The sequence below is a fragment of the Budorcas taxicolor genome, chromosome 11, assembly GCF_023091745.1.
Source record: "Budorcas taxicolor isolate Tak-1 chromosome 11, Takin1.1, whole genome shotgun sequence".
In the NCBI taxonomy this organism is placed as follows: Eukaryota; Metazoa; Chordata; class Mammalia; order Artiodactyla; family Bovidae; genus Budorcas; species Budorcas taxicolor.
In genome coordinates, this window is record NC_068920.1 from 156,890,209 (window position 1) to 156,911,958 (window position 21,750).

Here is a 21,750-nt window from a genome sequence, read left to right on the forward strand (position 1 = left end):
CTGGTTACTAGGCCGGCGGCTTCCCCTATGCCTCGCAGTGGCCTGAAGTGGGGCGCCCTGGTTTTCAATCTCGGGGAGGCTTTTTCGTGTCGCTGTTGCAGGGGGCATGCCTCGATTGGGGCGGGGCGGGGTGGGGGCCGCCCGTTGGCTTTCATTCTATCAGCTGTTGAGAAATGTGTGTGCTTGAAGAGTAGTTAGTGTGAAGCTGGAAGGGTGGAAGGGTTCTTGGCCGACTGGCTCCTGGGATCTGGAGGCTGCTGTAAATCTTAACACTGGTCGTCTCCAGAAGACTGAAGTGGCAGCCTGGTGAGCGGGCAGAACAGGAATGAGGGTTCATAGGCTTTTTCCTCTTTGTTGCCTGGGAGAGTCTCTCACCTCTGAGCTTTGTTTCTTCCTATGCCCGGTGTGCATCCTGGTACCTGCCTTGTGTGCCCCTCAGGGGGCTTGTGAGGGTGGCACAGACTGAGCACATCTTTGTGTAAAGCTATGAGTCTGCTGCCTCTGTGCTAGTGGGCAGATTGTGTTTGGAAACTGAGGTTGAAAGAGGGGATTTTTTTTTTTTTAATCAATCAATTTAGTTTTGGCTTTGCTGGATCTTCGTTGCTGTGCAGGTTTTTCTCTAGTTGCAGCGAGTGGGGGCTACTCTTTGTTGTGGTTTGAGGGCTTCTCATTGCTGAGGCTTCTCTCGTTGCAGAGCACGGGCTCTAGGGCATGCGGGCTTCAGCATTCGTGGCTCTCTAGAGAGTTGTGGGCTCTAGAGTACAGGCTCAGCCATTGGGTTGCACGTGCTTAGCTGCTCCGAGGTATGTAGCATCTTCCCAGATCAGGGATAGCACTTGTGACTCCTGCAATGGCAGGCGGATTCTTAACCACTGAGCCACGAGGGAAACCTGTGGAGGGGATTTCTAATCGGTAGACCGCTTTCTTGTTCGAAGTGGGGCTGAGGTTGGTAGTGGGGATGAGGTTTGTGGTGGGATGGTGACTCCTGCTTCCTATGAGGCCTGTGAGGGAGCTGTGGCAGATGGAAAGCACCGGAACATTTCATTGTTTGCTGACCTTTAGACCCCATCTCCAGTGAGGACTCTGAATTGGAGCACGAAGCTCAGACTTGAGCCTTATGGAATTTCCCTTCCCCATCCAAGTATGAACACTGATTTTTATCACATTCCAGAAGGAAGACACCCAAAAGAGGGGAATGCCAAAACAGTTAGGTTTCCATGTGATGGAGAGAGGAAAGCAAGATGATGGAACTCCCTCCTATTTGGAAGAGTATCCCATAGCCAAGTGTGTGACCTCTCCTTGCCTCTGCTCACCAGCAGTGTGATCAGTCCCTCCCACCTGTGTTGCATGGACAGAAGAGCAGCAGGAGGAGGCTTCTCCTGAATGAACCCGCACTTTTCCTTGTTTCAGGCACTGTGGGACTTTGGGGAACCAACTGCCATGGTGCTGGCCTCTCTCACTACCATTTGCTGTGGCGTGACCCTGTGGCATCATGGGGATGTTGTCTCAGATGTGGGTCCTTATGGGGGTCTGTGCTCGTGTGGCAGGACCCAGAGGCTCTAAAGGTAGCATGTATGAATCATCCCGTACTGTCCTGGCAGAAACTGTGTAAATGACTCAGAGAGTGCTGTGCTCTGGGTAATGATCGTGCTCTGTGGGTTCAAAGGAAAGCCCAAACTTGGTGGTCCACGAGAGCTAGAAAATGTGTTGGGTAATGAGAGGATTGGCTTTTTGGTTGGTGGTGTTTGAGTGACCACATCCAAGGTTGAGAGAGAAACTTCATTAATGAAAATATCGCATCCAGGGTTCTCTGTGATATGGCTCCAGTCTACCTTTTAAACTTGATTTTCCTTTTCAGCATGGAGGGTAAGAGCTCTGGCTGGAAGTCAGACAGAGCTGCCTTTGAAGCCTCACACACCAGTTTCTTGACTTCTCAGAGCTTTAGTCTCCTTATTTATAACACGGGGATAATCATGCCCACCTTGAGAGGTTGCTGTAAAGAGTAAACGTGGCTAGATACGTGAAGACACCTGATGGCTTAGGCCTTTGCTGTTAGGGTCTGTTTCTGCCCCTCCCTGACCACCCATCTTTCAACACAACAAAATAGGATGTCCCATGTAAGGAGAGCAGGACTGGTCATTGTGAGGCCTTCGCTTCTCGTGTGACCTCTATCAGGCCTTCCCCTGTCCAGGCCTCAGATTTCTTAGCTGAGTGAGGATATGTGAACATCAGTCAAGAGTGATCCTAGCTCTGGCATTCTGATGAGCATGTTTTCCCGCAGGGCAGGAGGGAGAATGCTGATGACCGTTATTTAGTTCTTCTTTTAAAAATACCTGTTGAGTGCTTTGCCTGGCACATAGTGAAAGTGAAAGCTGCTCAGTTGTCCAACTCTTTGTGACCCCATGGACTATACAGTCCATAGAATTCCCCAGGCCAGAATACTGGAGTGAGTAGCCTTTCCCTTCTCCAGGGATCTTCCCAACCCAGGTCTCCCACATTGCAGGCAGTTTCTTTACCAGCTGAGCCACAAGGGAAGCCCAAGAATACTAGAGTGGGTAACCCATCCCTTCTGCAGCGGATCTTCCCAACCTGGGAATCAAACTGGGATCTCCTGCATTGCAGGCAGATTCTTTACCACCTGAGCTGTTTATCAAAAAATACCTGTTGAGTGCTTTGCCTGGCACACAGTAGGTGCTCATTAAATACTTGCTGAAGGGATGAATGAGGGACTTTCAGAAGAAGGTGTGGCATCTTATCCCTGCTGCTTATATGGATGTTATATCTGTACCTTCAAAGTGCATTTTATTGAAGAAAAAAAAATTGCAACAGCTTTATCGTGAAATTAGTGAAGCTCAACATGAAAGATGAAAGTTATTTCACAGTCCTCTTTCACTACAAATTAAGTTCAGTCCTATTTTCACAAACAGAAGTTTTTTTTCATGGTTGCAGTCTTATGTAAATGAGTATTTGGAAAAGGCTTGGCAATAAGGAGTTTCTTTAAGTGATGTTTTTATCTTTTTCTTTTTAAGAATTAAAAAGAAAATCACACATAGATTTTTGTTTTTCTAAAAGATAAGTATTTCAAGGGGGAAAAATTATAAAGTAAGTGTCTTGTCTCAAGCTACCAGTTCCCAGTCTTCTCTCTAGTGGTAACCACTATTATCATTTTCTTGTTTGTTATATATTCTTTCTCTTCCACAAAGAATAGCATCCTATACATACTTTTGGTCCTGTATTTATTTACTTGATTTCTTTTGGAAATTGTCCCAGCATTGGAAAATGTTCTAATTGGTACATACAGTTCCTCCTTAATAGATGTTTTTTTTCACCGATGCCTTGAGCACAATTTTGTGTCTCCACTCTCCCCCACCCTCCCTGGTGTTTACTCAGTAATGGTCAGCAGTCATTGTTTAGAAGACTAACAAGAGACAGCCCTTGTTTTTCTCGAGGGAAGAAAAGGCTCCAGTTCCAGTGAACAGTAGACTGAAGGGCAGTCCATGTATCTGGATGCAAGGCAGACACAGAAAGAGAAAGCAAAAGGGATTTGTTCACTAGTAATTGAAAACTGATTTTCCATTCAGCCCATGATTCAAAGTCCAGCAGCTGTCACTTACCGGCAGTATGACTTGGGGCAATTTACCTAATCTTTCTTCCTTTCAGTTTCCTTATCTGTTAAATGGATGATGATAATAGGATCTGCCTTTTGGGGCTTTTTGTGAAGAAGAAACGAGATCATGTGTGGGAAGTACTTGCAGGAATAGGTCTTGGTAGATGCTCCACAAAGGGTAGCTGCTGTGTTATTAATAATCTTTGTTAGCAGACGCTTACTGGGCGGTGGAGGGTGAGCCACAGGAGATGCCCGAAGTCCTTGCCCTCATGAGGTGCTCACATGCTCTGCAGGGAGACTGGCACACAGGTCACTGAAGCTGGAACAGGGCCCAGGGGTGCGGAATTGGGCAGTGTGGGGGGTCATGGAGGCAGGAAACAATGACTTCTCCCTCTGTGGTTTGGGAATGGCTCACCACCTCCTCTGTGAAACCCATTCAGTTCTTCTGCAAGTGACCACTCCTGTCTGCGCTCCCTTGGCATTCTTGTGTGAGTAACCTGGATTGGAGCATGCACCTCGCTATCACACGCTTGGTTTTATGCCCGTGTCTCCTCTCTGCACAGGGAAAGTTTCCTACTTTCTTTGCTCCTGCGTTTCCAGGGTAGACTCTTGGTGGACCTTGTGATGGACCTCTGCTCAGACAAGTCATGCTACCAAATGCTGGCACGCTCTTCTTGATAGGTCTTCAGGTCTCTGATGAAACCAGACTCTGGACTCTGTTGCTTCATTCCCCAGATACTTGAGTGCTGACCGAGACACACGTGTGCCATCTGCCAGCTGTAGGTTTTGGGTCTGAATGGTGGTACTTGTCCTACCGAGTCTTGGGAGAGGGAAGAATTATTTGCTCCAGATAGTCCAGGACAAGACGGGCAAACAGAAAGAAGGATAAGTCCGAGAATGAACTGCTCACGCTTGCTGAAGCCCACCTCCCCCTTCCTCAGAAGTGTGCCTGCTGACCCTTTGTTTGAGGTTGGCTGGTGGAGGAGCAGGCTGCAGGGAGCCAAGTAGGTGGGCCGTAGTTGCTGATGAGGGATAGGGAGCAGTGGTTGGGTTGGCCTCTGCGAGAGGCATCCTGAGGCATTTCTGGGGCCACTTCCTTCCTGTGGGCATTCATCCACCAGCCTCGCTGTGCTCTTGCTTTGGGCCCAGCTGTTTGCTGAGTGCTGGCCACATGGAGATGGAAGAGTTGTGTCCTGCCCTCGGGAGCTGACGGTTAGTGGAGGAATCAGGTGCAAACAGAATGTGATCAGAAGGGGATTGGTGATGGCAGAGGACCCCAAGTGATGTGGCCAAGCAGATTCCAACTCGGGCTAGACCTGGGTTCCAATTCTGACTCATCCACACACAACCTCTGTAACCATGAGCAAGCGTCTTCCCCATTGTTAGTCTCAGTGAACTGATAAGATAATGGGAATGTCAGGGTTACCTGCCTGAGGGCTGTTGTTGAAGATTCAGTGAAATAATGCTGTGGGCTGCTCAGCGCAGTGCCTGACTGATGCTTACAGAGTGCTCATTGTACTTGATTATCCTTAGTGTTGGGGCAGCACCAGGAAGCACTTGTCTGGCTGTTTTCTCTGGGTTCCAGTGTAGCGGTGATGGTGCCAGTCAGTGGTGAAGGTGATGGCCACAGTGTCTGAGAAACCGGCTCTGAGGTCACAGAGTGCTCGAGGAGTCCTTGGGGCTTTCCTCTCGGGCCCACAAGTGATTCTTCTCCCTTTTCTGCTTGGGGCCTTCTCACAGGTGGTTCCAGCCCAGCACCACCCCAAGCCCCTTCTCTTTGATCCCCTGCACTGATCAGTTCCACGGCTTTTCCCCACAGGAGGCATGAGTCTGGCTTGTCTCACCTGCACTTTCTGAGGAGAGAGAGACTGTGCAGACCCGGAGAGGCGCATCGCTCCCCCCCCCCGCCCCCGCCATTATTTTGCAGAGCTTTCAGGTCCGTTGTGTTCTTTACAGGAGACTTACCACCTCAGCGTCAGCGAAGCAGACGGGGCAGCACTTACAGCAGACCCTGAAGTCAGGCCTCTGTGGGTTCGTGTCCCGACCCCACTTGCAAGCCCTGTGGCTTCAGGCAGGTGACCACTGCTCTGTTTCCTAATCAACACGGGAAGCACGATGATACTTACCTCCCCCTGGTCTTACCTGACTTTAAGGAGATGAGAGGAACAGGGCTTAGCATAGTGCTCGCACGTCGTGAGCATCCAGTCAGGGTGAGCTCGAACAGTGTTCTCTTAACCTGTTGACGTCCATGGCTGTCAGGATGCCCGTTTTGGGGGGATGCTCACTTATTGCCTGTGAGTTATGTGAGTTATTGCACATGGAAAGTGTGGAGAGGGTGGTGCAGGCTGCTGGGAGCACCCAGGGTAGCAGGCAGTACTCAGCCTGCCTTGGGACTGTGCACACAAGATTGCTGCTGCTGCTGCTAAGTCGCTTCAGTTGTGTCCGACTCTGTGCAACCCCAGAGATGGCAGCCCACCAGGCTCCCCCATCCCTGGGATTCTTCAGGCAAGAACACTGGAGTGGGTTGCCATTTCCTTCTCCGATGCATGAAAGTGAAGTCGCTCAGTCGTGTCCGACTCTTAGCGACTCTATGGACTGCAGCCTACTAGGCTCCTCCGTCCATGGGATTTTCCAGGCAAGAGTACTGGAGTGGGGTGCCACTGCCTTCTCCAAGCTGGACTCCCACAAAATCAGAAGATGCTGGTGAGTGGGAGGACGGAGTCAACCTCGTGGGTGGGCCCTGTCTCAGACCCATCCAGGAACTGAAGGCTGGTTTCCCAAGTTCTTGCTGTCCCACTGTTCTGTGATTCCATGTAAATAATGGGACTTTAGTATAAACTAATATATAATATAAACTCATGCAACATTATACTTTTCCCTCATTAGGATTTAAATGTTTTTATTATCTGATTGTATTTTAAGGTCAAGACAGTTACTTGAGTAATCAGAAGAAAATGTAAATATTTGGCCTCAACTGTCAAAAGTTTCCTTGAAAAAAAAAAGTTCCCATGAAAATCATCTTATTAGAGACAAAAGAAAGAATGATGAATAATTAAGTTCGTATTTATTGGATACAGTAATTCTCACCCACTCTTGTATGAGCTTGATAAGTAGGTCAGGGGAAATCTGTGCTTTTGATACATTTCTGAGTTACTAAATATTTATGGAAAACAAGTTAGTGAATTCTGGAGAATTTGGTGTGTCTCCTTTTGTGGCAATCAAGTCTGTTATGTGGAATTAGGGACTTTCACTATGTTGATATTTCTTGTTCTGTGCCCTCTCTGGAGCTGTGTTTTGTTTTGTTTTCCTCTGTAGGCACCGTATCTCTAGCACTTTGAGTCCACTGGTATCTAGGGTTGTTCCCACTGGGTTCCCACAGCGCCCTGGTGTAGCGGGTGGTAACACTGTGTGACCGGTGTCAGCTTCCCCTCACCCTGCTCCCAGACTTTGCAGAGTCAGAGTCTGCATTTTTTCTCCCCACCACGTTCAAGGCCTAGCCCAAGTCCAGTAACTGGCAGCCAGAACAACCTGAGTGTGGGGTTCCCTCTGCTTAAAACCCCGCAGTAGCTTCTGGTTTCTCTTAGAAAAAAGCCAAATGGTTTACATGGCCCACAGGTGTAACAGCTTGCACTTCAGTGTAACTGTGAGTCACATCTGTCTCCCCTGCCCCGGTACTGTGTATGCATCCTGTCACACCACGGACTATGGCTTCTCTGCCCACCATCTGGTCCTCCGTGCCTGGCGCAGCTTCTGGCACGGAGTAAGTAGTCTACAAGTATTTATTACATGGACACATGGAATAAAGGGTGAGGGCCCAGTGACTGATCTGAACCTGTAAAACGAGAAAGCTGTTGGATCTGAGGTCCCTTCATCATAAAATATTTTAGCACTTTACAAAGTCTCTGACACCTTGTTTTTTAGCCTCATGTTGAGTCTGCGGGGTAGGTGGGCGTCAACTTTGGTCTTCGGAGGAGAAAATTGAAGCTCAGAGAGGGTGAACAAATTGCCCAAGATGGAGCTATGGGAGACACAGAGGGCTCCTCAAGTGTCTTTTCTCACAGCCCGTGCTGCCTTGAGGTGTGGTTTCTGACACACATTGGAAGAGCCACAGGTGAGATAGGTAAATAGATTCATGGAGAAAAGGTAATTGCAGCAGTTTCTCTTGGTTTTAGTTGTTTTTTCCTGATAATTTGAAAATTTGAGTTCAATTTGGGACTATGGGTTTAAGGTCTGAGATCAGGAAACATGATCTTTCTTGTAAACAGTGAAGGTATAGGATTGATGTATGTACTGATTGGTTGGTGACTAAGATAAGAATTTGTTCTTTTTGGGAAACTTTTTGATAAGAGTAGAAGTTACTCGCTGGCTGATATGTAGCATTGTTGTCATTGTTTAGTCACTGAGTCGTATCTGACTCTTTGCAACCCTATGGACTGCAGCATGCCAGGCTTCCCTGTCCATTACTAACTCCTGGAGCCCACTCAAACTCACGTCCATCACATCAGTGATGCCGTCCAACCATCCTACCCTCTGTTGTCCCCTTCTCCTACCCTCAATCTTTCCCAGCATCAGGGTCTTTTCCAGTGAGGTGGCTCTTTGCCTCAGGTGGCCAAAGTATTGGAGCTTCAGCTTCAGTCCTTCCAATGAATATTCAGGACTGTTTTCCTTTAGGATTGACTGGTTTGATTTCCTTGCAGTCCAAGGGACTCTCAAGAGTCTTCTCCAGCACCGCAATTCAAAAACATCCATTCTTCAGCACCCAGCCTTCTTCATGCCCCAACTCTCACATCCATACATGACTACTGGAAAAACCACAGCTTTGACTATGTGAACCTTTGTCGGCAAGGTGATGGCTCTGCTTCTTGATACACTGTCTAGGTTTATCATAGCTTTCCTTGCAAGGAGCAAGTGTCTTTTAATTTCATGGCTGCAGTCACCATCCGCAGTGATTTTGGAGCCCAGGAAAAGAAAATCTGTCACTATTTGCACCTTCTGTTTGCCATAAAGTGATGGGATTGGATGCCAGGATCTTAGTTTTTTGAATGTTGAGTTTTAAGCCAACTTTTTCACTTTGCTCTTTCGTGATCATCAAGAGGCTCTTTAGTTTCCCTTCGCTTTCTGTGACTTTTTATGACCCTATGGACTGTAGCCTGCCAGGCTTCTCTGTCCACAGGATTCTGCAGGCAAGAATATTGGAATGGCCATGCCTCCAGGGGATCTTCCCGACCCAGCAATCGAACTCTCATCTCTTACATCTCCTGCACTGGTAATCAGTTTCTTTACTGTGAGTGCCACCTGGGAAGCCCTGATATGTAGCATTATTTTGATGCTTTCAAAAGATGCTAATTGCTTCAGTTAGCCTGTTTCTCTAATTTATCTCTGGGTGTACCTGCCATGGGCTCTTTGGCAGTGAGCACTGCTGCAGCCTTTGTGCTTATCAGATACAGTGTCAGTCAGATCTGAAGGTTAGAGGTCATCAAGGCTGCTCTTTCCACTTTCCACATGAGGGTAGATGGACTTTGCCAGGGTTTTCAGACTCAGGCGTCCTGATTCTCCACCTGTAAAACCTGTGGACTTCCATTTGTGTGTTGCAGTTTCTCAGCAGCTGTCTGCCTTTCATGTAGTGTTGCTCATAGAGCACGTCCATTAGAAGACAGTTTCCAGTGAGGCTGTGTGTGGTGGAGGCGTGATGGCTGAGCCAACTGCCCAACCAGGAAAGATTATTCTCTTTGTGTGTGTGTGTGTGTTAGTCACTCAGTTGTGTCCAACTCTTTGCAACCCCATGGACTGTAGCCTGCCAGGCTCCTCTGTCCATGGCTGGAGTGGGTTGCCATTCCCTTCTCCAGGGGATCTTCCCAACCCAGGAGTCAAACCCAGGTCTCCTGTATTGCAGGTGAGTTCTTTGCTTTCTGAGCCACCAGGGAAGCCTGCTTAACGTATAAAATTGGGAAGTACTAGCATTTGAATCGGAGAAGGCAATGGCACCCCACTCCAGTACTCTTGCCTAGAAAATCCCATGGACGGAGGAGCCAGGTAGGCTGCAGTCCATGGAGTCGCAAAGAGTCGGACACGACAGAGTGAATTCCCTTTCACTTTTCACTTTCATGCATTGGAAAAGGAAATGGCAACCCACTCCATTGTTCTTGCCTGGAGAATCCCAGGGACGGGTGAGCCTGGTGGGCTGCCGTCGATGGGTTTGCAGAGTCGGACACGACTGAAGCGACTGAGCAGCAGTAGCAGCAGCAGCAGCATTTGAATTGGAGAAGGCAATGGCACCCCACTCTAGTACGCCTGCCTGGAAAATCCCATGGACAGAGGAGCCTGTTAGGCTGCAGTCCATGGGGTCGCTAAGAGTTGGACACAACTGAATGACTTCACTTTCACTTTTCACTTTCATACATTGGAAAAGGAAATGGCAACCCACTCCAGTGTTCTTGCCTGGAGAATCCCAGGGACGGGGGAGCCTGGTGGGCTGCCGTTTATGGGGTCGCACAGAGTTGGACACGACTGAAGCGACTTAGCAGCAGCAGCAGAGGTATACAAGTGTAAAAATAAGTCCAAAATAATAGCAAATAAGTGTAGGGAAGGTTAATTAGAGCACTGACAGTGGCTACAGAAGAAGAGTACAAGGTGCTCGGAGGCCGTAAGCCAGATGGTTTTACCTGGCTGGGTGATCAGAGAGAGCTTCCCAGAGGAAAGAGGAGTTGGGGTTAGCCAGGAGAGGAGGTGGCTGCAGGTGGAAACAGTACACTGTTTGAGTCAGAAAACCTGGGTTCCTGCTCTGAGTCACTTAGTTTTGTGAGCCTTGAGAGAGGCACTTAATTTCAGTCTTTAAAGGTGATCATAATACTGACTTTGTGGTATCTTACTGATCAGGACCACTCAAATAATAATAATAAATAAGACTATTTCAAGTGCTGGGTTTCCCAGGTGGCAGAGTGATAAAAAATCCACCTGCCAGTGGAGGAAATGCAAAAGATGTGGGTTTGATCCCTGGGTCGGGAAGATCCCCAGAGAAGGAAGTGGCAGCTCAGTCCAGTGTTTCTGTTTTATGTTTTGCTTTTTTGGTCGCAATCCCTGGGTCGGGAGGATCCCCTGGAGAAGGAAATGGCAACCCACTCCAGTATTCTTGCCTGGAGAATCCCATGATGGAGGAGCCTGGTGGGCTACTGTCCATGGGGTGGCAAAGAGTTGGACATGACTGAGCGACTTCACTTTCACTTTTTTGGCCGCGAAGCATGTGGGATCTTAACCTTCCCAAGCAGGGATCAAACCTGCACCCCCTGCATTGCAAGGCAAAGTCTTAACCACTGGACCGTCAGGGAAGTCCCTCATTCCAGTGCTTTTGCCTGGAAAATTCCATGGACAGAGGGTCCTGCTGGACTAAAGCCCGTGGGGTCGCAAAGAATCAGTTGATTGGCATGCAACTGAGCATGCCAGCACTTCAAGTGCTAGCAAAGATGTGGAGCAGCCAGGGTGCTCGCAGCCTGCTGCTGGGTGCGTAGATCGGTTTAGCCAGTTTGGAGACCTGCTTGCCATCGTCTAACAAAGCTGAACATTTAGTCATCTATGACCCGGTAGTTCCACTCTTGGGTATCCACCCAGCATGAAGGCATACGAATGGACCACATGGCGCCACTCAAAAGGGTTACAGCAGCACCTCCTGTGACAGCCCAGGCTGGAAACAGTCCCAGTGTCCGTCGGTACAGAGGGGACAGGAACGGTAAACTCCCACAGAGGGAAAACAGTAAGTGAACAGCCATGAAAAATCAGGATGAATTTCACAAACATAATGTTCATTCAGGCACAAAAGATCATGTCCTGTATGGCTCCATTCATAGAAAGTGTAAATAGACAGACGTAACCTCTGCTGTTGAAAACCAGAGTGGTGGCCACCCGTGGGAGGCTGGTAGAGATGGAAGGAGGTGCGGTGGGTCTTTGGAGGGGATCGTGGTGTGTTCGCCCCATCCGGGTCCTGTGACCTGGGTGTGTTCACTTTGTGAGGCTCCTCTGACCTTTGTGCTTGCATTGTGTCCTGTATGCATTCTTCTGCACGCATGTTGCATTTCCATGGGAAGTTTATTTAAAACGCTGACGGAAGGAAGCTTATCAGTCATGTTCCACTCAAATTATTATTAATGGTGAGAATGGAAGTTTTTTTTGTATTGATGAATAATCATTTTAACATATTTCATCTTTATCTCTTCCTTTGATCTTTGCATTTGTTTTGTAAAGTAACGAACATATCAGTACCTTAGAATGTATATTTAATTTACAAATAAGCTTATGTATGTAAGAGGTACTTGCTCAATGCATGTTCACCTGTTAGTAGTGAAGGACTGGAGAGTTTGATGAGCTGTGGCTCAAGGTCATAACAGAAGGGGCAGCCCAAGCAGGGGCCTGGCTGCGGGAAGCAGGTGGTAAGGAGGAAGCCTCAGTCGGTTTGGGTCAGCAGCCTGTGTTTGGGTTGTTTTCTTGCTTCTGGAACACAAAGTGTGGGCTGGGGTGGGGGTGGCCTGAAGCCAGAGAGGGAAGCAGAGCCTGGCCTCTTGAGCGCCTTGGGCCCCAGGGACCCCAGGGGAAGGGCTGCAAGGAAGCTCTGGAAGTGGGAGGACTAAGGGAAGGGGGCAAGCAGAGGAGACAGGAGGGAGGAGAAGGAGAATGAGGATGTTATTGAGGCTGAGAGATGAGGGGCTGGTGAACCATGTTCAAAGCTCAGCCGTTAGGTCCTGCTGACCTAACGGGTGGTGGGAAGGTGGTGTGGTGTCGGGGGGGATGCGGCCTGGAGCTCAAGGGCCGAAGCTGTTTGGAAGACTGGGGAGAACTTCGGGTGTTCTCAGGCAGAGGGAAGAATCAAGAGAGTGGAGAAGGCTGAGGGTGCAAAGTGAGGTGCCGGTGGGGAGGTGGTGGTGCCCTGGGTGGCCTTGGGTCTCAGGCGGACACCTCTTCCTCAGAGTTGAGAGTCAGGTGCCAGGAGACGATGCGGAACTTCAGGTTAAAGGAGGGACCCAAGGGAGGTGAAGTCAGCTTTCCTCAGTGGAGGTCATGAGGCTGCCCTCCTGGGGATGGTGGGGGGTGCGGAGAGGGGGTGGTCTGGAGGAGGGAAGGCAGACCGGCCCCAGGGCCCTCTGCAGTGGCTGTGCGGGATGCCTGTCTGTGGCCCTGTGCCACGTGGGCTGCCTCCCTGGCCACTTGCTCTGAGGGCAGGGGTGTTTGTGCCGGGTAATCCTGAGTTTTTCCCGCGGGGCCCTTCCTGAGGTCTTGGCCGGGCTTTGCAGCTGCTAGAATGCATCTTCCTGTGGAGTCCCATGGCAGACCCTCCCGTGCTTCCACCAGCGTGTATCCAAAGCATGACGGGAAAGGAGAATAGTGACCACAGAGATTTAAGTTAACTTTGGTGATTTTAGGGCAGGCTTTGCTACCCGATTGGCTAAATGGTATCGCATATTGATCTATGGGGAAGGCTTGTGACATTTCACAGAACAGGCTCAGAATCTGATCTTGTTTTACTATATTTGGTCTGACCTTGCTGAGCGTCAAGAAACAAGTCTCACCATCTGGAACATCGTGTAAATCGAATTACCCCCTACTCTTTCAGAGGCTCCTGTTTGGAAAGAGACCTGCTGGGACTGTTTATCCTGTTGGCCTGGGATTATGAAGCCCAACCTGTGTTCCTGGTAAGTGGGTTCACTGACCCTGGTGCCCTGTGCCCTCTTGAGCAGAGGGCCAGGGTGTGGCACCCAGAGGTGCGGCTGGTACGGGTGAGCGAGTGCCTTTGAGGTCAGAGGAACCTCCTGCCGGCGAGCCTGTGGGGCTGTGGAGAGCACAGGGGCTTTTGGGACTCAGGTATCCTCAGTGAGCCACACCCAGAGGGTGTTTCAGGGGCTTTCTCTTGGGATGACTTGGGCTCTGGGGTTTTCACTCCTGATTCTTGGATCAGGGTTTTTTCCTTTCTCTCTCTCCTCCTCGTGCAAAACCTCTTGTTGCCACACTGTTTCAGCGTCATCCTTGTGCTCCTGTTGGTCAGAAGATGAACGTTCTGTGTCACCCTCCTTACAGTTGGGGTGACTTGGGTGATCTCCTTTCTCCCAACCTCAGTCAAGTCTTTGTCTCACCCCACAAACCTCTGCCCGCCCCCGCTCCGTTCAGCTTCCCTCCTCACTTTGGGCTATCCGTGCTACAGACCCTTCGTCAGAAAGGGCCAGCCTGTGGTGGGAGTCACGCTTGGCCCTGGGAGGATGGGGGAAGGAATACAAAGGTGAGTAAAACATGCTCTTGGTCTTCCAGAGACTCTAATCTACTCGTCAACCCCTGTCTTCCTGCCTACTTCCTCCCGCCCTCCTTGCTCCCTGAGGTTCTGTTCAGCCTACCCAACACCTCTTCTAAAAATGCTTTTCTGCACTCCTGACTCACTTAAGCTCTCCTTTTAAACTGTCATGACACTTGTTTCAGCCCCCTCTCGTGGCCTTGGCCACAGTCTGCATTGCAGTCTGCTTTTTTTTTGACCTCCCCCTTATCTCCCTGACTAGACGTCAAGCGCTTTCAAGGCAGGGGCTGTGTGTTGCTCATTATTGTATTCCATGCAGTGCCTTGCTCCATGCCTTACACACAGTAGGTGCTCAATAAGTGTCACCAGATGGGAACCAACATGGACTTGCTTATGGTTCTCAACACCCATCCCCTCTGCAGCCATGGTCCTCAGGTCTTGAGACAACATATGACCACAGGGGAGTATCTGCCTAGAAGAATCCTAGGAGATGTTATTCAGGTTGGAGTAGTCACAAAAGTGTTAAAAGCTGAAATATTACAATATTTTTCAGATTCTTCCTAGTACTTTACCCTTCTGTCAAGCTACTCTCACAAAGTGGTAGAAGGTAAAGTTTCTGATGCTTTCCTGCCAGGGCCCCAGGCTTCCCTGATTACAGTACAAGTAATTCATACAGTGCTTAGAAGAAGCAAGTTCCCTGAAACTTTCATATCAGAGGGATTGGTTCCTTTAAGGAGGTTGTTGGAAATAACTTGGTTTAAAGGTAAGAGCACGTGAGAAAGCTGAGACTGGGTGATAAGTCATTTTCCCGAGATCACACAGCAAGTAAGTGGCAGAGTTGAGTTTTGACTCTAGGTTAGTCTCGTTCTAGAAGTGGGGTTCCTCTCCTCTGTGCTTTTGAGTCTGATGAGAAATGGATTCCATGGGCAGGGCTGCAGCTACCTACTTGCTGCCTATGCCCTCGGAGGGACTGCTCAGTCTCGGATCCTAGGGGGTCTGGCAGAAATGCTCCTAGCCCCTGTCATCACTAGGGGACCACAGGGCAGGGGGTCCTCTCCCCACGTCTCAGCAGGAAAACCACAGTGTGCTCACGAGGGTGCCCTTGAACAGAGGCTAGAAGTTGTCCAGGCTCGCCAGTGCCGCCGTAGCTCGAGCAATCTGCCGTGAACACGGGCTGCGTGAACCTGCACCCTCCAGCAGGCAAAGACACATGACAGCTTTGTGGGGACCTGGCCAGTGACAGAGGGAAGCCAAGCTTCACACTGGGAGCAGTGGGTCCTTTGAGGCAGGATAGAAGGAGAAGATGTTTAAGAACTTTATAAGTAGAGAATTCCTACGAGGATGCAATTAAAGTGTACCAGAGGCTTGCTGGAACTAAAAAACATGGCTTTAATTGGTGGTTTGGAAGGTCCAGTAGAAGAAACGCCTCAAAACCCAGAAAAATAATAAAAAGAAATGGAAATAATGAACTAAAATGTGAGATGCTGTCCGCAGGGAAAGGCCTTGGAGACCTTATCTGCAGGACCTGGCATGGAGTCATGGAGTTCCAGAAGGAGAAAAAGGAGTAGATGGAGGAGTAATAGGAAGACAATAGAAGAAAATGTCATTGAATTGAAGAAAGATCTGATTCTTCAGATTAAACGGATCCTTTCATCCCACACAAAAACCAACACTCGGACCTACTTTCTAGTAAAAGTCCTAAACTCTGAGAAGAAAGAGAAAAATCTTAAATTTTTGTAGGAAGAAAGAACAGATTGTTGTCAAAGTAGAGAGAATTAGGCTGACATTGGGCCTCCTATATGCAGCCCTGGAGGCTGGAAGACAGTGGCCCGGGGTCTCCAGACTGTTCGAGGGAGAGGGCTGCAGCCCTTGCTGTGCCCATCGAGATGACACTCCTGGTCACTGAGAAAGGCATTTCACACGTGTGAGGACATAAAACATGTCATCTGGTAAGTGTGCCCGAGGGAAGTGTCCGACGAAGTTCTCTAGCCGAAGGACAATTAGAGCAGAGTTCCTGGGGTGGGGGATGTGGAGAGTGGCGGGGCAGTGAGTGGTGTGCACCCTTTAGCTCATAGAGACTAATCTCATGGGATATTGCTACTGTGACATGGGATTTTTCTTTTGTGTTATTAAGAACTTTTAAAATAGAGGAGAACTGTATGAGAAAACATAATAGGTTGAAAATTCTAAACCATCTCTATAAAACCCAAGCCTTTGGGAGAATGGATAGGAGAGTTGGGAAATGAGTGGTCCACTTTTCAGAGACTTAAGTAACCATAGGGAAAATAAAAAGCAAGGCATTGTTATGTGTGCTACAGAAAGAGAAATAAAGGCTCAGTTTTGACTTTTGAGGATCAGAAGGTGTATTAGGACTAGATTTTGTCACATGTGATAGATAACCCTGGCATAACAATGACTTAAACATGTAGGAGTTTATACTATTTCATGAAAGAGTAAAGAGGTTGGAGTGATGGAATCAAAGTCACCACAGAGCCAGGTTCCTTTAATGTCTCGCTGCTCTTGCTGCCATAGCAGATTGCCTCCTGACTCAAAATGGCTGCTTGAGCTCCAGTCATCACATCTGCATTCTAGAAGCCAGAAGGAGAAAGAGAAGAGCCATGCCCTTTCCCTTTCACATACTTCTCAGAAGTCTCACCCAGCACTAACATTTACATCTCACTGAGTAGAGCTTAGCCACACCGAGCTACAAGGGACCATGGGGTGTGCTTAGCTAATAGGAGTTTTCTTGCTGGAGAAGTAAAGGAGAAAGAAAGAAGTTAGGAGTCTCTGCCTCAAAAGATCATCATTACCAGAATGCAAATAAAAATAGTTTTCTGTTGTACCTTTTAAAGTGGCAAAATGTTAACAAAAATTGATAAAACCAATGTTAGCAAGTGACTGAGGGAAATGAGTGCTCCCTTACACTGCTGTCGGGAGTATGAATTGTTCTAACTTTTGGGGAATATAATCTGAAAATATTGAATGAGTATTAAATATCCATATCTGTAAGCCGAGTAGCAAGTCCTGCAGAAGCCCCAATGCAAAAGGCAGTACAAAGCTGTTTTCTGCACCACTGTTTGTAGTGGCAAAAAGTGGAAGGGATGGGAACCCCATCAGCCACATATTAGGCATTTATTAAAAAGCAACCAGCTCTCTCTCTCCATGTTGACGTGATGGAAGCCCGTGATACATCATCAGGTTTTAAAAAAAAAATTGCAGAATAATTTGTCTCCAGCAGTGGTTGCGAACTGGTGACCAGTAGTAGTGTGTCCCAGGGCAGTGCAAAGTGCTTTTTACATAATTTTCTTCTCACAGTGAACTGACAAGGAAGGGACTGTTGGATCGCCTCTTTTCAGAGGAATTAGAAGCACAGAGACTAAGTGACTGTCTTGTGGTCGCCTAGCCAATAGATACAGGGCTCAGGAAGTGACCAGGGCTCCAGAGTCTGAGCTCCTGCCAACTCTGCTACCCTGCCCAGGAGCGCTGTCTAGTCTCCTTCTCCGATACTTTTATGGCCAACTCAGTGTTTTCCAAATGTTCAAAATGGAGAGCTTTAAGTGGCTCAGTTAGCCACTGGACCCATCTGTCCTCATTCCAATACACCTGCAGCTTTGCCAGTGACACGATCTGCTGGGCCCCGCAGGCCTTTGTGGTTTGACCTGGGCTTCTGGTCTGAGTCCCACTTAATTACATGTATTTATGTTGCTTGGCACAAAAACTTGGAGGAATACACTCCTGTCTGCCCAATGGGATTACCTTAGTGTGTGGAAGAGGGTCAGCTCTGGGGGAGGGTGATTTCGTGGCTTTTTATTTGTATACCCTTGTTGGGTTTGGGCTTATGGCAACAAAGATACATTATTTTTGTAGTTTAAACAAAAGTACAATAAAGTATAATTTAAAATGATGAAATATTAAGAAACAACCCAGATAAATTACTACACTTTCCTTTTTGTTGTTTGTTTCTTTGGAGGTTGTCTTTATAAACGTCTGAAGGCAAGGAGACTGTGGAGTTTTTCTTTTTTATAAGATGAAGGTTCAGGTCATTCATTGTGTTTGCTTCTAACACCTTCTGTGTTTGAACATCTCATTCTTGAACCAAAGCATTATAACAGGAGCAGCAGTTGTCCTCCCTGAGCAGGAGGAAGGCTCTGCCCTGTTGTAACCTCCGAGTCAGATATGGGAAGCATGTGGATGGAGGGCGCTCAGGAAAGGACTTGTGAGCCCCGGAAGCCATGGGTCGCTCCTGATGCTGCCGGCGTGACCCTCTTGCTGGACATCTTGGGGATGCAGCTGAGCATGGCCGCAGCTGTGATGCACCAGGAAGGACGAACGTGATTCAAGACAAATGGGATGAGTGCTAAGAGGCCTGGGTGCTCTAAAACCCTGTAAGAGGAGGACGCAGCATTGGGGTCCCAGCACGGGTCCCAGAGGAAGTGACATGGAAAATGAGACTGGAAAAGAGAAGAGGGAGAAGGAGGGACGAGGAAGGTCCAGGGAGAGAACCAGCCCCTGAGCACAGCTGGCTGTGGGGGACGGGGTGGGGCGGGGGGTGTGGAGTGTGGCCACCAGTCTCCTCCAGCACCCTGTGGCACGTGTTCTAGCTTGCACATCCTTGGCTAGAAGCCACTTCCAAGAGGCCGGGTCGGGGAGGGGTGGCAGAGGGCCTGCAGACTTCCAGCACCGAACATGTCTTCCCCACCCCAGGCAGAGCCTGTGACTCTCAGTAGGTTGGGCACCTGTCAGCCCCACTCCTTCCCTCATACCAGCTTTCCTCAGCAATCTTGCCTGCTGACCCGCTCCTCCCAGGACCACAGCCCTGACCACCTGAGATCAGGGCTGGAGGGATGGTGAAGGCAGGTCTCAGCCACTTTTAACTTGACACCCGTCTGGGTGGTAGCTTCTGCCTGAGTCCTCTGTGAGCCAAACCCGAGCCCAGAGTGATGCTGCTTCCCCTGCCACCACCCCAGGAGTTGGCATCCCTTCTCCCTGCGTCTCCCACCCTCTTCAGGCTAGCAGGGATCTCTCTTTGAAGTCCGCTTGTGAAGTCCAAGTGTCTGTCCGGGCAGCCTAAGCATTGTAGTCTTGCCCGGACCTTGCACCTTCCTGAAGTAGGCTAGGGTGGGAGAGTTGTTTCTTCGTTTCCACTGAGAACAAGGCAGACTGCTGGGTGCTGCTCTGGGGACTGGAAATAAAGTAACAGTGGTTAAGCTCTTACCCCCTGCTAGGCACTGTGATCAGCCCTCCACAGAGAGGGCCTGGGTTCAGGAACTTAAAATGTATAAAATGCTTAGACTGCCTCCTGGTACCCACTGCTGCTCCCGAGTGCCAGCTGGTGCTGTTCGCCCTCATCATAGCCACACGAGGGGAGGACAGTCCTGTATCCCCACTTTACAGAGGCAGAAACTGAGGCTTAGAGGGGCACTTGCTTGCCATCACGTAGGATTCAAACCCGGGACTCTCTGAGGGTGAATGAGTGGGTGTGACTCTCACCTTCCAGGGCTCGTGGTCAAGCAGGGAGATAACCCGGAGAGAAGACGTCCTTGCCAGAGTGACAGGCGCCACAGCCGGCTGAGCAGACGGCTCACGGAGGGGCCTGGGGAAGGGGCCTGTGGGAGGGCCTGGGGGTGGGGTGGGGGGAAGCCCAGGAAACCCATTCCAGGCAGCACCCTCGTCGAGATGGGGAGATCGTCACTTCCTCCCACCCGTGGGATGCACCTTAGTTTCCCCGGGGCTTCGGTGGGGAGGCACTGGTTTGGTGGTCTGTGCACATGCTCAGTTAGTGGTTAATCATCTGAAGGCCCGGGTGTGGCTTCCCCTCCCAGCCAGACTCCTGGGACCTTGTCCCCAAGGTGGTCCCCTTGGGGAAGACCCCTCTGCCTCCAAGCTCAGTGTGACCTGAAGCTCTGTCCCTCTACTTTATGAACCCCCAGCCTTCTTGGGGTTCCATATGTGCAGATGGCCTGGGTTATAGCTCTGTGTTGCTTACCTCACCTCTCCATTTCTGTCCCTCGAGTGAGTACATTCTGCCGCCCCATAGAAAGGCTCCGTTGCAGTCAACACGAAGGAATGAAACACCATCATAGAACTGTGATTGAAAATCCCAAGCTAAATAAATCCCAGCATGACCCTGACACCCCAACAAAACTCCTTCTGTTGCCCATTTCCTTTCCAGTTCCTGTCCACAGGGCAGGTGGGTTTTTACACAATTATGCATCTTGCCTCTTTTTTACCTCGAAAGTGAAAGTGAAGTCGCCCAGTCGTGTCCGACTCTTTGCTACCCCATGGACTTTAGCCCCCCAGGCTCCTCAGTCCATGGAATTTTCCAGGCAAGAGTACTGGAGTGGGTTGCCATTTCCTTTTCCAGAGGATCTTCCCAACCCAGGGATCAGAACCTGGGTCTCTCCCACATTGCAGGCAGACGCTTTACCCTCTGAGCCACCAGAGGGCTCAGGGAATGAAAAATAGCCCCACCTTGTGTCAGAAATTTGTATACCAAGCTGTGCAAAATGTTAGAGGAAAGTATAAAGATCTATATTTGATACATTATATGGATGTTATTTTGGCAGCTCATAAGGACAGAGCCTTGTTACAACAAATTTTATCTGAATTGATTGAGGCCTTGGAAAGCTGGGGTTTAAAGATAGCTCCAGATAAGATACAAATAAATCCTCCTTTTTCTTATTTAGGGAGGGTATTAAAGACCCATACCGTGAGTCATGCCCCTTTGAAGCTGCAGAGAGATCGTTTACTAACTTTAAATGATTTCCAGAAATTATTAGGGGATATTAATTGGATACACCCACATTTAAAACTGACTACTGCAGATTTAAAGCCTTTGTTTGATTGCTTAAAAAGCGATCCTAATCCCAGTTCTAAGAGAAAGTTGACTAGTGAGGCAGAGTCGGCTCTTGTTAAAGTGGATGAAGCATTAAATGATCAGTTAATTAGGATTAATATTACCAGAGGATGGGATTTAGGTTGGAAATGAGATCGATCAGTTAGGAGATGACCACCAGGTGGCACCAGAGCACCAGACATTCGACTCCAACCTCCCATGTCTGATCCCTGTCAGTGGAGCATTCCTGAAGTGCTTGTCTGTGGAGGTTCACTTTCAGTTTTCCCTCCAGATGCTGTGTTACTCACAAATGCGCTGCCTACTTATTTTAGAAGAAGTTGGAAGGTACTGGTGTGTACAGAAAGCAGAAAGTAGCAACGGCATACAGTGACGCCTGGGAGCGTTGGCATTGAGACTCGAGTGCACGACTGCGTGCTTTGTCGTTCCATGCTTAGCCGTGTCCGACTCTGGGACCCCATGGACTGCAGCCCGCCAGGCTCCTCTGTCCCTGGGATTTCCCAGGCAAGAATACTGGAGTAGGTTGCCATTCCTTCTCCAAGGGATCGTCCTGACCCAGGGATCGAACCTGCGTCTCCTGCAATGCAGGCAAGATTCTTTACCACTGAGCCACCAGGGACGCCAACGACTTGAGTATGTAACCTTCTGTACTTTCGTATGAGTGTTCCAATGTAGACATAAGTATTTTGAAACATGTCCAGATGTAATTTTCTCAGTAATCACTTCTTAGACCACTGCCCCCATTTAAAATTGTAAACCCACCCCTTCCCCACTCTGTCTGTACCCTCTCCTTGCTATACTTCTTTATCACTAGCTCATGTGCCATATATTTTACCGAATGCTTTTATTGTCAGTTCCCCCCACTAGACTGGACCAGGGGATTTCTGTCTGTTTTTTATTGCTTTATGCTCGATACCTAGAATAGTACCTGACACAGAGTAGACTGTCTACCAAATACTTGCTGAATGAACAAATGAAAAAGAGTGAATGTGTCCTGAATCTGCGGGCATCTTTCTGTGTCTA

General features: G+C 48.9%; 1 protein-coding gene across 3 annotated transcripts in view; it reads left to right on the forward strand.

The window, feature by feature from the left end:
* The window catches only part of RALGPS1 (Ral GEF with PH domain and SH3 binding motif 1), a 300,327-nt gene that overhangs the window by 705 nt on the left and 277,872 nt on the right, over nucleotides 1-21,750 (forward strand). For all 3 annotated transcript variants that reach the window (XM_052647831.1, XM_052647832.1, XM_052647833.1), the window contains exon 2: nucleotides 13,206-13,284. The gene's annotated coding sequence lies outside the window, so the exon portion shown is untranslated. The remainder of the gene's footprint in view (nucleotides 1-13,205; nucleotides 13,285-21,750) is intronic.